Source organism: Saccopteryx bilineata, chromosome 4 (genome assembly GCF_036850765.1).
Source record: "Saccopteryx bilineata isolate mSacBil1 chromosome 4, mSacBil1_pri_phased_curated, whole genome shotgun sequence".
NCBI lineage: Eukaryota > Metazoa > Chordata > Mammalia > Chiroptera > Emballonuridae > Saccopteryx > Saccopteryx bilineata.
The window spans coordinates 81,099,949-81,115,415 of NC_089493.1; the positions used below are offsets into that span (position 1 = coordinate 81,099,949).

The following is a 15,467-nucleotide window of genomic DNA, read 5'->3' on the forward strand; positions in this document are numbered from 1 at the left end:
CCTTGGAACTCCTAAGCTTAGAGCCACTGTTACACAGGGAGGATTGTTTAAGAAGGTGCTTTTTTTTTTTTTTTTTTTTTTTTACAGGGACAGAGAGAGAGAGAGTCAGAGAGAGGGATAGACTGGGACAGACAGACAGGAACTGAGAGAGATGAGAAGCATCAATTATCAGTTTTTTGTTGCGAGACCTTAATTGTTCATCAATTGCTTTCTTGTATGTGCCTTTACCGCAGGCCTTCAGCAGATGGAGTAACCCCTTGCTTGAGCCAGCGACCTTGGGTCCAAGCTGGTGAGCTTTTGCTCAAACCAGATGAGCCCGCGCTCAAGCTGGCGACCTCGGGGTCTCGAACCTGGGTCCTAGTCCGCATCCTAGTCCGATGCTCTATCCACTGAGCCACCACCTGGTCAGGCTAAGGGAGTGCTTTTTGTTGGAGGAATGATGTCTGTGCTGAAAGCCCTAGGCCTAGGGTCCCCAAACTTTTTACACAGGGGGCCAGTTCACTGTCCCTCAGACTGTTGGAGGGCCAGACTATAAAAAAAAAAAGAACAAATCCCTGTGCACATTGCACATATCTTATTTTAAAGTAAAAAAACAAAACGGGAACAAATACAATATTTAAAATAAAGAACGAGTAAATTTAAATCAACAAACTGACCAGTATTTCAGTGGGAACTATGCTCCTCTCACTGACCACCAATGAAAGAGGTGCCCCTTCTGGAAGTGCGGTGGGGGCCGGATAAATGGCTTCAGGGGGCCGCATGTGGCCCGCGGGGCCGTAGTTTGGGGACCCCTGCCCTAGGCAGTGATTGGAGTAGCAGCCAGGTGGAAGGATGGGAGAGATTTCTCATTAGTTGTGGACAAGGCACACATATACTCAATTCATACATACCTCCGCCTTCGCCAGGGAAACAGTCCTCCCACTCTTCCCTCAGTCCTCTGAGTTACCAGACCCAGGGCATTCCTCTCTCCATATTTGCAGCCTCTGCCTCATGTCCAACCAAGACAAGCGCAAGTGGAACATATCCCACACCCTGCAGCCCATTCCCGGCCCCACCTCTATTCCCTATTCCCACTGGTCTCGCTCCAGCCTTGATTCCCAGACCTCCTCCCATACAAGCCCCCAGGTTAATAATCACCCTGCCTGCCATGACTGATGGTACAGTGGATTGAGCCTAGTCCCAAGAGCCACCAGTTTGAGTCCTGGTCAGGGCACATATGAGAAGCAATCAATGGCACAACCAAGTGAAGCAATGAGTCGATACTTTTCTCTTTCTGTCTCTCTGCCTCTTTCTCTCTCCCCCTTAAAAAAATTTAAAAAAATTAAAAATAAAAATAATGGTCTCGCAGTGGATAGAACATCAACCTGGAGCGTTGAGGTTGTTGTTTGAAACCCTGAGCTTGCCAGGTCAAGGCACATATGTCAAGCAATCAATGAACAACTAAAGTGAAGCAACTATGAGCTGAAACATCTCATCCTCCCCTCTGTAAAATCAATAAAATAAAATCTTTAAAAAAAAAAGGTCTTGCCCTTGCTATTCTTCCCCCCACCCTGGAATGCCCCTTCCTCCTTTACTTGTTAACTCTGTGATTTAGAGGAGTCACCCCTCTCTGGACCTGTCTCCTCATCTATGAAAAAACATAATGGCATTTACCTCAGAGGATGGTCATGAGGGGCAAAACTAACTCATGACTAACTAGGGCAAGTGGTAGTCAAATTGGAAGCTTATCCATGGGAGCCTGCAGAGTTTTACCTCTCTGAATTTATACTCTAAAGTGCCCTGTGCTGAAGGTCATATGCTGCTCAGTCAGTATCAATGGCTGAGGCCGATTTTTATTGAAAAGGTTATTGCCCATTTTCACCTATCCTATTGACAAAATTACGTACAGACCACAGGGAGCAGTCTTCTCAGATGCTAGTATTAGGAGAATAAATGGGCACAATATTTTTTTGTTTCTTTCAGTTGGAATCATTTTTAATATTTAAGTACAGAAGTGAGCACTGACATTATTTTTTCTCTTTTACACACACACACAGTTCTAATAGCCACAATGTGCAGAGAAAGTGAGCTCCTGCTCTGTTCTCCACAGTCCCCATCCTGTGCTTGAAGCTGCTGCTGGCCCCTCCTCTTTTCCAACATACATAGAAATTCACAAAGGCTGCTTTTGTACTACAGCTCTAATGCATTTGATACTGCATATAGCATGCATGTCAAAACAAAACAGTTGTTAATGGTCTGGGGAACATCTTTCCCATGGCATCAGATCCTACCCCACAAGAGACCCTGAGAACTTCTGGTCAGGAGTAATTTAGTGAAAGACATGGAATGGGCCCAATCTTGATACCCAGGCTCAACATTCAAGAATATTTAGCATATTCCTTTTAATTAAGCAATTCCCTCATAGGAGTCTATCTCTCATAAACATTTACAAATGTGCACAAGGTCATACCACAAAGGCTTTCATTGCAGCATTACTTATAATAGAAAAATAGATGGAAGTGACCTGAATGTTGAAGGAATTAAAGAATTTGTGGAGTTATGCTTCCATGCTTTGGGGTATGTTCAACTGTCAAAATAATGACAGATGCTAAAGCAATTTACAGATTCAATGCAAGTCCTGTCAAAATTCCGATGGCATTTTTCACAGAAATAAAACAAATAATCCTAAAATTTGTATGGAACCACAAAAGACACCAAATAGCCAAAGTAATCTTGAGAAAAAAAGAAGTTAAAGACATCACACTTCCTGATTTCAAACTGTATTACAAAGCTATAGTAATCAAAACATTATAGAATTGGCATAAAAACAGACACATAGCTGAAAGGAACAGAATAGAAAGCCCAGAAATAAACCGATGCATAGATGGTCAATTAACTATGACAAAGGAGTCAAGCATTTACCATGGGGGTTCTGGCCAGGTAGCTAACTTGGTAATGCCATCCTGGTTGTTGGTTCAATCCCTGGTCAGGGCACATATAAGAATCAACCAATGAATGCATAAATAAGTGGAACAATAAATTGATGTTTCTCTCTCTTCTTTCCTCTCTCTTCAAAATCAATCAATTAATAAAAAATTATACAATGGGGGAAAGAACAGTTTATTTATAAATGGTACTGTGAAAACTAGACAGCCACATGCGAGAGAATGAAACTGGACCCACTATCTTACACCATACATAAAAATAAACCAAAAATGAATTAAAGACTCAAATATAAGACCCAAAACCATAAAACTCCTATAAAAAACATGGGCAGTAAGCTCCTTGCCATCAGTCTTGGCAATAATTTTTCTGGATCTGGCACCAAAACCAACAGCAATGAAAACAAAAATAACAGGTAGGACTACAGCAAACTAAAAACACTTCTGCACAGCAAAGGAAACGATTAACAAAATAACAGGCAACCTACGAAATGGTAAAAAATATTTGTAAATCATATTCTGATAAGTAGTTAATATCCAAAATATATAAGGAATTCATACAACTCAATAGCAGAAAATGAAACAAAACAAAAACAAACAAAACCCCTCCCAAACAATTAGATTAAAAAATGGGCAGAGGAACTGAATAGGTATTTTTCCAAAGAAGACATACAAACAGCCAACAGGTACATAAAAATGTACTCAACATCCCTAATCATCAGGGAAATGCAAATAAAAACAACGAGATGCCACTTCACAGCAGTGAGAATGGCTGTCATCCGAAAGCTAAGAAATACAAGTGTTAGCAAGGATGTGGAGGAAAGGGAGCTCGTGTGCACTGCTGGTGGGAATGTAAATTGGTGTAGCCACTGTGGAAAACAATGTGGTGTTTCAAAAAATCTTTTGAAAATAAAACTACCATGTGGTTCAGCAATTCCACTTCTGGGTATATATCCAAAAGAAATGAGAGAGATACGGGCACCACTTTGTTTACTGCACCACTATTCACAATAACCAAGACATAAAACAACCAAAGTTGTCCGTCTATCAATGAATGAATGGACAAAGAAAATGTGCTCTGTGTATATAAAGGAATATTATTCAGCCAAAAAAAAGAAGAAAATCCTTCCATTTGCAACAACATGGGTGGGTCTTGAGGGCATTATGCTAAGTGAAATAAGTCAGACAGGGAAATACAAATACTGCATGATCTCACGTATATGTGGAATCTGAAAAAAATGAAACTTACTAGAAATAGATAATAGATTGGTGGCTGCTGGGGGTACGGTTGGGGGTTGGGGTAAATGGGTGGAGTTAGCCAGAAGGTACAAACACCCAGTTATAAGAAGATTTAGTTCTAGGGATGTAATGTACAATATGTTGACTACAGTTAACAATATTGTATATTTGAAAGTTGATGAAAGTAGACTTTAACATTTCTCATCACAAAAATAAATCTGTAACTATGTGAGGTGATGGATGTTTGTTAAACTTATTGTGTTGATCATTTTGCAATATATACATATATGGAATCATTATGCTGTACATCTAAAACGAATACAGTGTTATATGTCAATTATATCTCAAAACTGAAAAATAAAATAAAATTCTAATCTTGCTCCTGCTTAAACTCTCCAGTTCCTCCCAGGGCTCTTTCTGTAGCCTGCCCTGTGCCGGGTGCCCAGGGTCCACCACCTGCTGCCCTCAACCACAAAAAACTCCCTTCAATTTAGTTATCACAAACACCCAGTGATGATGACAGAAGTGGCTAGAGGAACTTTGATTAATTCCATATTTATCAGATTATAAAATACATTGAAATAATAAATACACTAATGTTCTACTATGATGAAAAAATAATTACAAATTATTATATAGTGGCATGGAAAGATTTGATACTTTTAAGAAAAAACAGCCAAGTTGCAGAATTATTTTTAGTGATCAAAAACTGCCTAGCACGTAGTAGGTAATAAATACTTATTAAATTGAAAGAATACAATCTCAGACTGTTTTCAAAAGAAAATTACATCTGACCTGTGCTGGTGCAGTGGATAAAGCATTGACCTGGAACGCTGAGGTTGCTGGTTCAAAACCCTGGGCTTGCCTGACCAAGGCACAAAAGGGAATTGATGTTTCCTGCTCTTTTTTTATTATTTTTTATTTAAAAAATTGTTTTTTATAGTGAAGAGTTACAATTTTGCAGTTGAGTGCAACACATGGTGTTTTGCCTCAGTTTCCCTTTTGGGCAAATGCACAAAATATGAAATGCTTCACGAATTTGCGTGTCATCCTTGCTCAGGGGCCATGCTAATCTTCTCTATATCGTTCCAATTTTAGTATATGTGCTGCTAAGTGAGCACCCTGCTCTTGCCCTTCTTCTCTCCCTCCCTCCCCTCTCTAAAATGAATAAAAGCTTTTTTTTTTAAGTGTAAAAAAAGAAAATTACCACCCTCATACTTATAAACAAGCCCACATTCCAGTACTTGGTATTGTTGGTCTTTTTTAAATTTTAGCTATTCTAGTGGGTGTGTATCTCATTATAGTTTTTGATTAGCATTTTTCTGTTGTCTAATGGATGATACTGAATAAATTTTTGTCTATTGGACATTTATATATCAATATATATATATATATTTTTAATTTATTTTTATTTTTTTGTATTTTTCTGAAGCTAGAAACGGGGAGAGACAGTCAGACAGACTCCCGCATGCGCCCGACTGGGAACCACCCGGCATGCCCACCAGGGGCGATGCTCTGCCCACCAGGGGGCGATGCTCTGCCCCTCCGGGGCGTCGCTCTGCCGAGACCAGAGCCACTCTAGCGCCTGGGGCAGAGGCCAAGGAGCCATCCCCAGCGCCCGGGCCATCTTTGCTCCAATGGAGCCTTGGCTGCGGGAGGGGAAGAGAGAGACAGAGAGGAAGGAGGGAGGGTGGAGAAGCAAATGGGTGCTTCTCCTATGTGCCCTGGCCGGGAATCGAACCCGGGTCCCCCGCACGCCAGGCCGACGCTCTACCGCTGAGCCAACCGGCCAGGGCCTATATATATTTTTTAAACAAAGTGTTCAGATCTTTAGTCTGTTTATTTTTTAGAGTGTATTTTTAAAAGAAAATTTATTCAACAGAATTTTATAGACATGATTGAGGTAATCACGTTTTCCTTTTTTCCAGGTAAGGAAAGTAAGTCCAGCGGAGAAGGCTTACCCAAGCTTTCTTACAGTAGAAAAGCAGCAGTTCATGGCAACAACTCCAAGGTTTTCTGACCCCTTATCTGTACTGCTAAGGGAGGGACTGCTGTCCTCAAGCTCTGCCGAATGACACCCACCTGCTTGGTAGGCTTTTTTCAAGGTACTCAGATGTTTGAGCATGAACCCAAACCCTCTGATATTTTAGCTTCCTGCCCAGTAAGAATAAATGAAAAAATCAGACTTGCATTTAATTAATAGGAAGACACTCTATGTTTGTGGATCAAAAGACTTACTATGGTTAAGATGCCAATGCTCCTCAAATTGATCTATGTATTTAACGCAATCCATATCAAAACCCCAGCTGGATTTTTGTGTAGAAATTGACAAACTGATTCTAAGATTCATATGGAAATTCCAGGGACACAGAGTTGACAAAACAATCATGAAAAGGAAGAACTCACACTTGCCAATTTTAAAACTTACTACAAATTCATAGTAATCAAGACAGGGTGGTGCCAACGTAAAGATAGACATAGAACAACAGAATAGAAGTGAACGTTCAGATATAAGCCTTTATATTTAAGACCAATTGATTGTCAACAAGGGTGCCAAGACAATTCAATGGGGCAAAGAATAATCTTTCAACAAATAGTGCTGGGATAACTGGATATCCTACTGCAAAGGAATGAAGTTGAACTTCTACTTCACACCATATACATTATATATTTCTTATGCTAGGAGAAATACAGGAAGAAAATATAGGCAAAATCTTTGTGAACATGGGGTATGCAAAACACAACTGACAAGAAAAAATAAATTAAACTTCATCGAACTTAAAAACTTTCGGGTTTCAAAGAACTCCATTAAGAAAGTAAAAAGATAACCTGCAGAATGGGGTAAAATATTTGCAAGTCAGATGTCTGATAAGAGGCTTGTATTTAGCATATATAAAGAACTCTTACAGTGCACTCATAAAATGACAAATAACCCAACTAAAAAAGCAGAGGATCTGAATAGATGTTTCTCCAAAGAAGATATATAAATGATCACTAGCCATAATAGAAGTGCAAATGAAAACCACAATTAGATACCACGTCAGCCTGACCAGGCAGTGGCGCAGTGGATAGAGCTTTGGACTGGGATGTGGAGGACCCAGGTTCGAAACCCTGAGGTTGCCAGCTTAAGTGTGAGCTCATCTGATTTGAGCAAGGCTCACCAGCTTGAGCCCAAGGTCGCGGGCTCGAGCAGGGGGTCACTCGGTCTGCTGTAGCCCTCTGGTCAAGGCACATATGAGAAATCAATCAATGAACAACTAAGGAACCGCAATGAGGAATTGATGTTTCTCATCTCTCTCCCTTCCTGTCTGTCTGTCCCTCTCTCTGTCTCTCTCTCTGTCTCTCCCACTGTCTCTCCCACAAGAAAAAAAAAAAGAAAGATACCACTTCATACCTACTAAGATGACTAAAGTAAAAAAGACAGCTAATAAGTGTTGTCTAGGATGTGGAGAAATCAAAACTCACATACATCGCTACTGAAAAACAGGCTGGTAGTTCCTCAAAAAGTTAGTTAACAGGCCTATATACAAGTGAAATGAAAACATTTCCACACAAAAACTTGTACACAAATGCTTATAGCTACGTTAGTCATAATAACCAAAAAGTGAAAACAACCTAAATATCAATCAACTGATGAAGGGATAAGTAAAATTCCATATAATGGAATATTATTTAGCAAAAAAAAGGACTTAATTACTGTGACAGCATAGATCAACCTTAAATATATTATGCCAAATAAAAAAGAAGCCACTTGCAAAAGACCATGTATTGTATGATTCCATTCACATGAAATGTCCGAATGAGCAAATGTAGGGAGAGCAGATTAGTGCTTGCTCAGGCTGGGGGAGAGGTAGTTTAGGCGGAAACGGGGAATGAGTACTAATGAATACAGAGTTTCTCTTGAGGGTGATAAAAGTTTCCTAAAATTGAGTGTGGAGATGGTTGTAGAACTCTGTGAATATATTAAAAATATTAAATATTACACTTTAAACAATTAGGTGATTTGTAAAAAAATCATTATGTAAATGTCCACTTTTATAAATTATTAAACATTTTATTAGGAAATAATTTTATAAATATAGTTACATTATAGTTTTGTAGATAAAATACTTTTATTAAAAGCTCACAGAGCAAAATACAAAATGATACCATTATTCAATATATTTCTTTATTTTATTTTATTTATTTATTTATTTATTTTTGTATTTTTCTGAAGCTGGAAACGGGGAGAGACAGTCAGACAGACTCCCGCATGCGCCCGACCGGGATCCACCCGGCACGCCCACCAGGGGGCGATGCTCTGCTCACCAGGGGGTGATGTTCTGCCCCTCCGGGGCATCGCTCTGTTGTGACCAGAGCCACTCTAGCGCCTGGGGCAGAGGCCAAGGAGCCATCCCCAGTGCCCGGGCCATCTTTGCTCCAATGGAGCCTTGGCTGCGGGAGGGGAAGAGAGAGACAGAGAGGAAGGAGAGGGGGAGGTGTGGAGAAGCAGATGGGCGCTTCTCCTGTGTGCCCTGGCCGGGAATCGAACCCAGGACCTCTGCACGCCAGGCCGACGCTCCACCACTGAGCCAACCGGCCAGGGCCTCAATACATTTCTTATTGGTTAAGTTATTTGCTTATATTATATCAGTATAGTGATTCTGCTTCAAAGGTAGGTTTAGAAAGGATTTCCAATATGATGACCAATGTGTGGTCTGATAAACAGAAGAAAACATGTACAGAATTAGGTACAAAGTAAACAAGCTTTCTTCAACATTCTATATCCTCATTGTTATTCTGTAATAAAATAATATGTTGTAAACATAAGTAAATACACACAAAAACAAGGAAAATGACACAATTAGTAATATGAAGAATACATTCTTTAAAACACATTTCAGCCCTACCCAGTTAGCTCAGTTGCTTAAAGTGTTGCCCTGATATGTCAAGGCTTGGAGTTTGATCCCCAGTTAGGGCACATATAAGAATCAAGCAATGAATACATAAATAAGTGAAATTCTCTGTCTTTCCAAAAAAAAATTTTTAAGAAAAAAAAAGATTTTAAAAATGTTCACACACACACAGAGTCAAACTGGCAGCCACTGACTGTCACATCTAGAAACTAGTCAAGTCTTGGTGGGGGAGGCGTCAGTTTCTTTCCCCAAGGAATCTCCACTGATCCACACCATTTGTACCCCTAACCTAGGTGCAAAGAGGGGAGGAGCCACTGGTGTACAGCAGGTTGTCTTTTTTCTTTCAGGGGACACCTCTGTGCTTTCAGGATAAGAGGAAAGTAGGGGGGCAGAGGACACACTCAGGGATGCAGCAGAGGGTGATTGGCCCAAGGTGCCTCAGCAAGCAGCACTGCCACCTTGTGGCCAGGGATGGTCCCACCTCTGGATAACGCCCCAGGGATCTTCAGTGGGACTCCTTTTAATTCTCAGAAGAGAACATTGAATAATTCAGTGATGCCTGACCAGGCGGTGGCGCAGTGGATAGATATCAGACTGGGATGCGGAGGACCCAGGTTTGAGACTCCGAGGTCTCCAGCTTGAGTGTGGGCTCATCTGATTTGAGCAAAAAGCTCGCCAGCTTGGACCCAAGGTCGCTGGCTCGAGTAAGGGGTTACTCGGTCTGCTGAAGGCCCACAGTCAAGGCACATATGAGAAAGCAATCGATGAACAACTAAGGTGTCGCAATGCACAATGAAAAACTAATGATTGATGCTTCTCATCTCTCCGTTCCTGTCTGTCTGTCCCTGTCTATCCCTCTCTCTGACTCTCTCTCTGTCTCTGGAAAATAAAAAGAAAAAAAAATTCAGTGATATTACTTTAAACATAAATTTTATTGTTCTTTATTAATATAAAAGTAATTCATATCCACTTTATAAATTTTAGAAAGTAGAAGTAAAAAATAATAATAAAAGTTACCCAGCCCTGGCCGGTTGGCTCAGTGGTAGAGCATCGTCCTGGCGTGCAGAGGTCCCGGGTTCGATTCCCGGCCAGGGCACACAGGAGAAGTGCCCATCTGCTTCTCCACCCCTCCCCCTCTCCTTCTTCTCTGTCTCTCTCTTCCCCTCCCGCAGCCGAGGCTCCATTGGAGCAAAGATGGCCCGGGCGCTGGGGATGGCTCCTTGGCCTCTGCCCCAGGTGCTAGAGTGGCTCTGGTTGTGGCGGAGCGACACCCCGGAGGGGCAGAGGATAGCCCCCTGGTGGGCAGAGCATCGCCCCTGGTGGGTGTGCTGGGTGGATCCCGGTCAGGCGCATGCGGGAGTCAGTCTGACTGTCTTTCCCCGTTTCTAGCTTCAGAAAAAAAAAAAAAAAAGTTACCCATAAATCCAATCCCAAGATAACCAAGTTTAGGCACTTGGGTGCATATTTTTCCAGTTTTTTATTTTTTTTTTAAGTGAGAGGCAGGGAGGCAGAGAGACTCCCTCTTGCATCCCAACTGGGTCCACCCAGCAAGGCCCCTATGGGGCAATGCTCTGCCCATCTGTGGCCATTGCTCTGTTGCTTGGCAACCAAGCTATTTTGGTGCCTGAGGCAGGCCATAGTGCCATCCTCAGCGCCTGGGGCCAACTTGTTCAAATGAGCCATGGCTGCCGGTAGGGGAAAAGAGAGAGAGAGAGAAAGAGAGAGAAGGGAGATGGGGAGTGGTAGAGAAGCAGATGTTTCTGTGTGTTAATTTCCAGTGTGCCCTGACAGGGAATCAAACCAGAGACTTTCTTTCTTTCTTTTTTTTTTGTATTTTTTTTCTGAAGTGAGAAGTGGGGAGGCAGAGAGCCAAACTCCCGCATGTGCCCAACCGGGATACACCTGGCAAGCCCACTAGGGGGCGATGCTCTGCCCATCTGGGCCATTGTTCCGATGCAACCATAGCCATTCTAGCACCTGAGGCAGGAGGCCACAGCCATCCTCAGCACCCAGGCCAACTTTGCTCTAATGGAGCCTTGGCTGCGAGAGGGGAAGAGAGAGACAGAGAGAAAGAAGATGGGGAAGGGGGAAGAAGCAGATGGGCACTTCCCCTGTGTGCCCTGACCGGGAATCAAACCTGGGACTTGCACATGCCAGGCCAATACTCTACTGATGAGTCAACTGGCCAGGGCCCCCAGTCCTTTTCTAAGGTTTTTTTTTTTTAAACAAAAAATGGGATCATACAAAAAAATGGGATCATGCACTACATACTCCCCTCAATAAACTAAATATATTTTATAAATATCCTTCCACTTGTTAAACATTGTTATGCACTACCATTTTTTTTTCTTTAAATGAAGGAAAAAGATATATGGAAGTGCCCATTTGCTTTTCCACCCTTCTCTCTCTTCTTCCTCTCTGTCTCTCTCTTCCCCTCCTACAGCCAAGGCTCCATTGGAGAAAAGTTGGCCTGGGCGCTGAGGATAGTTCCATGGCCTCCGCCTCAGGTGCTAGAATGGCTCTGGTTACAAAGGAGCAACGGCCCAGATGGGCAGAGCATCACCTCCTAGTGGGCATGCCGGTGGATCCCAGTCAGGTGCATGCGGAGTCTGTCTCTCTGTCTCCCTCATTCTCACTTCAGAAAAATACAAAAAAAAAAAAGAAAGATGTTTTCATCAGACAAGAACAAAATGAGGAAAATAAGAACTATGAAGTGAGTTTTCCAAAAAGCCAATTTTACTTCATTTAAAAGACTTGTTAATTCACCAAATCACTTACCAACTCAAAGGACAAATAGTTTCACAATGGAGAAACCTAGTTGCCTCCATTCTAACCAACTGACCAAAGTAAATATCTCTCAAAATAGGACAAACAAATGTCCTGTTTCTCTTGATGTGATATACTGAGAAAGAACAAATCATTTCTGTGGTATTCTTGGCAAAAATGCATTACCTTCATATAATCATCAGGAAACATCAGACAAACTGCAGTGGAGGAAAAGTCTATGTATTAACTGCCCTAATTTTTTTTTAAGTCATTAAAGGCAAAGAAAGGTGGAAGAACTGTTCTCAACTGAAGGTAACTAAAGGGTCATGACAACAGTGTGTGATCCTGAACTAGAGATAACAATAACTATTAGAAGGGAAAAGAAGAGGAAGAAGAAGAGGAAGGGGAGGAGGAGAAGAGAAAGAGAAATAGGAAGGAGAAGAAGAAGGAGGAGGAGGAGGAGGGGAAGAAGGAGGAGGAGGAGAAGAAAGAGAAGAAGAAGAGGAGGAGGAGGAAGAGGGAGGAGGAGGAGGAGGAAAAGAAGGGGAAGAGGAAGGAGAAGGAGAAGAAGAAGGGGAGGAGGAGGAGACAAAGGGGGAGGAGGAGGAGGCTGCATCAGTAGGGGAAGGGGACAATATTGGAACAATTGGCAAAATTTGAATAAGAATAAATATTGTAGGCCTGACCTCGGTGACACAGTGGATCAAGCACCGACCTGGAACACTGAGGTTGCCAGTTCAAAACCCTGGGCTTGCCCGGTCAAGGCACATATGGGAGTTAATGCTTCTTGCTCCTCCCCCCCCCTCTCTCTCCTCTAAAATGAATAAATAAAAAAATATTTTTTTTAAAATAATAAATTTTGTATTGTATCAGTGATGTTAAATTTCTTGATTTTGATAATGGTAATGTGCTATTTCAAGGTTAAGAGCAGTGGTAGGATTCAGCTGGTTCTCATCGGTTCGATAGAACCAATATCTAATTTTTTGTTTAGTTTGGTGAACCAGTTGTTAAAATGGCACTTGTAATCAGGGTTCTCTCTAAGCTGGGCTCCTGGGCAGCTGCCCAATGTGGAAATCACAAATTTATATTCCTTATTCTTTTTTAACGTTCATCTGTTTAATAGCATATTCTAAGCACCTGTAGTAATGTTCATTCCATCCATAGGTGAAAAAAATTTTGACGGAACTATGCCTGTAATATTTATTCATTTCATAAAACTCATTATACCTTTGATGAAACACTACATTTTAATTTCTTCATGTTTATTACTTCAATAAACAAATACATAACGTAAAGAGGAAAAGCGCCAAACAACCAGGGGGTGACCAGCTGTCACTGGAAATACCTTAAATAACAGTTTTATTGTTTTTTTATCAAGTATTATTTAACATTTTTTCATTAATATTTTAAGTCTTTCTTATAACATAATCTAGTTTTGTGTACCTATTTTATTGTTCTTATTTAAGTATTAAATGCATGAAATAATAAACCACCTTTTGGTATATCATTTTTTTATACTTAAAACCGTCATTAAGGCAGAGAACCAATTGTTAAATTATTTGAATTCCACCACTGGTTAAGAGGTGTCCTCTTAACTGACTTACTCTCAAATAATTCAGATAAGAAATTTATATATAGAGAGAGACTATTTCCTCTCCCCCATCTCTCTCTCTCTCTCTGTATGTGTGTACAGAGAGAAAGAGAGAGAGAATAATAAACCAAATATGGCAAAATGTTAATTATTGGCAAATCTGAGAAAAGTGTTTATTGCAGTTCATTGTACTATTCTTGCAACTTTTCTGTAAGTTTGAAATCATTTTGCCCAACTAGGTGGTGGTGCAGTGGATAGAGCATTGGCCTGGGATGTTGAGAACCCAGGTTCAAAACCCCAAGGTTGCCAGCATGAATGCAAGTTCAACAGCTTGAGAGCAGGGTTGAAGACTTGAGCGTGGGATCATAGACATGACCCACATGGTAGCTGGATTGAGCCCAAGGTTGCTGGCTTGAGCAAGGGGTCACTGGCTCGGCTGGAGCCCCCCAGTCAAAGCACATATGAGAAAGCAATCAGTGAACAGCTAAGGTGCTGCAATAAAGAATTGATGCTTCTCAGCCCTGGCCGGTTAGCTCAGTAATAGAACATTGGCCCAGTGTATGGAAGTCTTGGGTGTGATTCCTGGCCAGGGCACACAGCAGAAGCACTCATCTGCTTCTCCACTCTTCCCCCTTTCCTTTCTAGCTCTCTCTTCCCCTCCCGCAGCCAAGGCTCCATTGAAGCAAGGTTGGCCTGGGCGCTGAGGATGGCTCCATAGCCTCCACCTCAGGCACTAGAATGGCTCTGGTTGCAACGGAGTAATGGCCCAGATGGGCAGAGCATCAGCCCCTAGTGAGCTTGCCAGATGGATCCCAGTTTCTACACATGCGGGAATCTGTCTCTCTGCCTCCCTGCTTCTCACTTCAGAAAAACAGACAAACACACACACACACACACACACACACACACACACACAAGAATTGATGTTTCTCATCTCTCTCCCTTCCTGTCTCTCTTTCTCTCACTAAAAATAATAATAATAATTTCAAAATGAAAAAAAGTTTAAAAGCAAAATCTGTTAGTAATCCTTCAATAATGTTCCCATATTTTTAGAATTAAGAAGTTTGTTTATGCCTGACTTGTGGTGGTGCAGTGGGTAAAGCATTTGACCTGGAATGTTGAGGTTACTGGTTCAAAACTCTGACTTGCCCAGTCAATGCACAAATAAGAATGAACTACTAAGCTTCTTCCCATTTCCCTTTCTCTCTCTCTCTCCTTTCTCTAAAAATCAACAAATAAAATCTTTTTTAAAAAAGTTTGTTTATAAATGAAATGATGGTGACAGTAGATGGCAGTTATTATCAGTGAACATCTTGGCAAAGTAAAAAGTTAGCCACCACCTGTTGGCCCCTCCTCCAATGTTTTTCTTGGTGCAAAAAATCTGAAAGTGTGAGAAACACTATTTTTGTGTGTATCCTGACTTTGTCCGGAGGCAGGAGACAGTGTGTTCTCAGTAATGGGTCAAAAACAGCTCAGTGGGTATGAGGGACCTGCACACACATGTCTTCTTGGATAGCCATCCATAGCACATGTCCTGAGTGCCCCTGGAGAGTCACATGCCAAGGAACTAGTCACATGCCCAGGCTGTCCAGCCTAGGTATGGGGGGTAGGGGTGCCACAGAGGTAAAGTGGCTATGTTGCCATTATCAACTTTGGAAAACAGAGGCAGCCAAATTTTTAAGGATCAAACCAGCCCTTGCTTCCTTGTTTCTTTTTCCAATTCTTTTTGGGACTGTTTAGCTGACTGAACAGATCCTGGTGTACCAGAAGGAAGATGAGGTAAGCTCCCCTCAATCTCCATCATCCCAGGAGGTCTTTGAAGGATGCAGGACCCTCAGTGGCAGGTGAGATTAAGAAGCAGGGCTCCTTGGCCAGTTGACTCAGTGGATAGAGCATTGGCCCAGCATATGGATATCTCAGGTTCCATTCCCAGTCAGGGTCAGGGCACTCAAGAGAAATGACCATCTGCTTCTTTCTTCCTTCCTCTCCCCTTTCTCTCCATTTTCTCCTCCCACAACCAGTGGCTTGATTGGTTCGAGCAACTGAGGATAGCTC

The 15,467-nt window shown here is 41.8% G+C and overlaps 1 non-coding gene across 1 annotated transcript; it reads right to left on the minus strand.

Moving 5' to 3' along the window:
- Positions 1-5,175: 5,175 nt before the first annotated feature.
- LOC136336924 (U6 spliceosomal RNA) lies at positions 5,176-5,281 on the minus strand. Its single transcript, XR_010731658.1, has one exon. It is a non-coding gene; the product is annotated as a U6 spliceosomal RNA (small nuclear RNA).
- Positions 5,282-15,467: the final 10,186 nt, after the last annotated feature.